Below are 4,188 nucleotides of genomic sequence, written 5' to 3'. Positions count from 1 at the left end.
ATTATAAGAGCTTCCTGAACCAAGGAAAACATATGAATAAAACCTCCACATAGAGAAAGTTAGAAATTACAGGCTTTAATTTCTTAGATTAGTTTCAGATTAACTTCAGAAATATAAGCTTGCAATTTTACTTGGTATTTGGAGTTTAAATACAGTGTGAAATTGCCTTTTTGGAAAGATAAGGAAAAGTTATTTAGAGACTACTTAAATTCCTATGACCACAGAAGTACTAAGAACAAAGAGAATTTTTTGTTTTTGGAGATTAGCCAGGTAGGGCAAAGGTCTTCAGAATTAAACTATACATGCTCTGATCCTTGTTACTCTAGTTAAAAATTCTAATGAACCTTGTCATTCTTTTGGCTGCCCAGCATCTGAACCCCTTCCTATGTTTGGGGAATTCTTGACCTTATGAGACTTGATAAGATACAGAAACAATCTCCCAGTACAAAAATGGAAAGTTCCAGATATTGACTTTTTTGTAGTCAAGCATGGGTACAAGACCAAGCCTCAGGCAATCAGAAGTTCCCTTGCCAGAATTTGGATGGGTACCCAGTGATGTACAGAAGGGAGGGTGCAGAGCCTTCTCTCAATACAATGGCAGTTGCAGCAGGATAGTTTTTGGGGGTGCCAGGGATGCTATGCTAGCTCTGTCCAATGACATGTCAGATGACATAAACTGAGGAATCTAGTAACTGCTAATGATAGTGATGTCCTCATTTGGCCAGATCTTTGATGTGGTTTGGGACTTTATGTTTGGCTACTTATTGTCCAGAATATCTCTCAGAACTGCTGTAAGCCATATAATACTTTTTCATAAACCCCAATGAATACTTCAGTAAGTCATGGCTTATTTTAGCTACAACCATGAGGGTTTACTGCTTCAGAACAAAAAGGCAACCTACAGTATGGGAGAATATATAAACAACTTACATGCCTCCACACCAAAGAAACAAATAATTATCCTAATGAAAAAAAGAGGCAGAGGACCTGAACAGACATTTCTCCAAAGAACATGTACAGATGGCCAACAGGCACATGACGCTCCACATCGCTAATCCTCAGGGAAATGCAAATCAAAACCACAATGAGATATCACCTCACACCAGTTAGGATGGCCACTATCCAAAGGACAAGAAATAACAAGCGTTGATGAAGATGTGGAGAATGTTGGTGGGAATGTAAAGTGATGTAGCCATTGTGGAAAGCAGTATGGAGGTTCCCCAAAAAACTAAAAATAGAAATACCATATGACCCAGTAATTCCACTTCTAGGAATTTACCCAAAGGAAAAAAAAATCCTTGATTTGATAAGATATATGCACCCCTATGTGTACTGCCTCATTATTTACATTAGCCAAAATTTGGAAGCAACCAAAGTGTCCATCAATAGGTGAATGGATAAAAAAGATGTGGTACATATACACAATGGAATATTATTCAGCCATAAAAAAGAAATTCTGCCACTTGCAACAAAATGGATGGACTTAGAGGATATTATTCTAAGTGAAATAAACCAGGTGGAGAAAGACAAATATCATGTGATTTCACTTATTTGTGGAATCTAAAAACAAAACAAAACAAAATGAACAAAATAGCAGTATACTCACAGGCACTGAGTAATGAATGATGGTTACCATGGGGCAGGGGTTGGGGTGGGTTGGTGGAGAGCATGAGGGGGATAAAAGGTCACAAAAGTTCTCAATTGTAACATAAAGTGGTCACGGGGATGGTAGTACAGCATGGAGAATACAATGATTCTGTAATACCTTCCTATGTTGACAGATAGTAACTGCACTAGGATATAATAACATGGGTAACTGTTGAACCACTGTGTTGTGTATTTGAAACCAATATACGATTGCATATCAATGATACTTCAATAAAAAAGAAAGTTTTCTGCTTCAAAATTCAGTATAGGGAGTAGGGTGTTGTCAGCAAATGCTCAAATGTGGAATTGGGAATCTCAGACTTTTGAATGCGTTTTAATGTAGTGCTGCTTAGTACTAAGAAAATACATCTTTCAAATGCCCACTTCAGATACGACCACAGAAAAAATTTAACTGGGAGATTATCTCAGGAGGCAGAACCAGAGATCATAAAGGACATGGCAGATGGTACTCCCTGCAGACAGCCTGATTGACTAACAAGCAACGTACTCCTCTTCCAGGCAGAAATCTCACACTTCCTGTGCAATTGGAAGGATATGTGTTACAGAAAAGCAAGTGGGAGTTCTTTTCTGCTCTTGCCCTCCTCATTCAGACTTTATATTGTAGTCCATTGCCGAGCCGCTAATACAGTCACAGATCAGCGGAGGCAGTTGAACATTTGTATTAACCATGATTCTAGCTTCTGTAAAGTTGTTGCTTTATCTGCCCTGCACGTATATGCCAGACACACCTTGTTTTGGACAGCGCAGAGATATGCCTGCGTTACCTTGCCTTACCCAACTGCCACCCTCTTCGCCTTCCTCCCAGGCATGTAATTGATTTTAAAATACAAACCAACCAATCCAGAGCCTACACCCCTGACCACCTCCCCTATAGGGCTCTCATACTCTGGACCACTGTATGCCCATCCTGACCACTCCAGGACCAGGTACCAGGCAACTAGGGGAAGCCCCTTTGCCCTAGAGCCACTTAAGTTACCCATAGTAGTCAGTCCTAAGCCTACCCACCTGCTTCACCCATCCCACCCTGCAGAAACCACAGTAAAGTCTCTTTCCCACAGTTCTCCTCTCCGTCTGCCTCATGACCAACTCCAGTGCTTCTCCATATGGTCCTTTTGGCACAATGTGTTCCTGTCTTGGAACTGTGAGCAAAATAAAGTATCTCCTCGATGGCAGTCATCTCCTGATCTGTTGGTCTTACCATGTCAAAATAATAAAAGAACATATTTAAACTAATTTCCCTGAAGGCACAAACACTTTTCAAGTATGAATAGAGATACTGGCAGTCAAAGAGATGGACTGCAGCAAACATTATTGGTTTCCAACTCAACATGTTATGCTGTCCTTTCAGGCAAAGCACCAGCTTTATTCAGGTATTCATTCCTCTCTCCTGTGACTCAACGCATCATGACCCTTTCCTCCTCCAGGAGTCAATCCTAGTTGGCCTGAGCCAGTCACAACTGTCCCCTTCCCCTTGCCAGTCATCAATTTAGGACTGAGCGTGGGACCCAGGTATGGATGATAGGACACGGAGACTCTGGGAGGTTTACTCTATTTTGGTTAAATATTAAGAAAACTTATAAACCTAAGATAAAATATTGATAGAACTGAAGCTTCATGACAGAAGCCATGTCTGTGTCACTCGGCCCTGGATGCCCAGGGTGTGCCGTATTCCACCTGCCAACGGGCAGCAGACAGGAAGCAGTGATGGAGGAAGAGAGGGTATTATTTCAGGTTTTCTTAGACTATGTATTGTAATACGACTATCCATTTCATTGTTCCCTTCATTTAGTAAAGGAAGTGCCTCTGAGCAGGGCTGCCTACACACAATGGCTGAGATGGGGGAAAGGATCAAGTTCTCAGCACAAAAGTTCTTACTACCCTTCCCACCCCATGCCCACCTTCTTGAACAGCATATAAATGGGAGTCATACATTATGTACTCTTGTGTCTGCTTTTATTTCCCTCAATGTATTAATGAAGCTTATCAGTGTTGCTGGACATGTCAGGAGTTTGTTCTTTTTCATTGCTTTTCAGCTCCTGATTTTTAAAGGCCAGTGTCAATTTTTCTATCACTCTAATCTCGTCTTTATAAAATGGACCCTGCATATTAAGTAAAACATTATGCCTTATGAATAGGAAGAACTGAAGAGAAGGAAAATTATAAACCAACCAGAAGACCAGAAGCTCCAGCACCAGAGTGCAGAGGAGGATCCTGTGATTTGAAGGAAGTACTTGGAAGGAAAGACTTCATGCGTTAATACCTGGGCCGAGACCAAATAATGGGAGGCTACACCTGAGATGCACTGTGATGAGATGGACTTGGGTTCTCAGAACTCCCACTCACTGGAGAAGAGTTCAGCAGCCTTCCAATCAGATCAAGGTGACACAGTAGAGAATGGGACGCCATACACCAGAGAATGAGGGGCCGTGAGTAAAACTACAGTCTCTCTTCTTTATTCTTGGGTGCTGGCAGGGAGTAATAGGGTATCATTTTCTATAATGTAAGGAGAGGGAGTCTTTG

The sequence above is a fragment of the Manis javanica genome, chromosome 10 (genome assembly GCF_040802235.1).
Source record: "Manis javanica isolate MJ-LG chromosome 10, MJ_LKY, whole genome shotgun sequence".
Classification (NCBI taxonomy): Eukaryota; Metazoa; Chordata; class Mammalia; order Pholidota; family Manidae; genus Manis; species Manis javanica.
Note: the sequence above shows the minus strand (reverse complement) of the source record.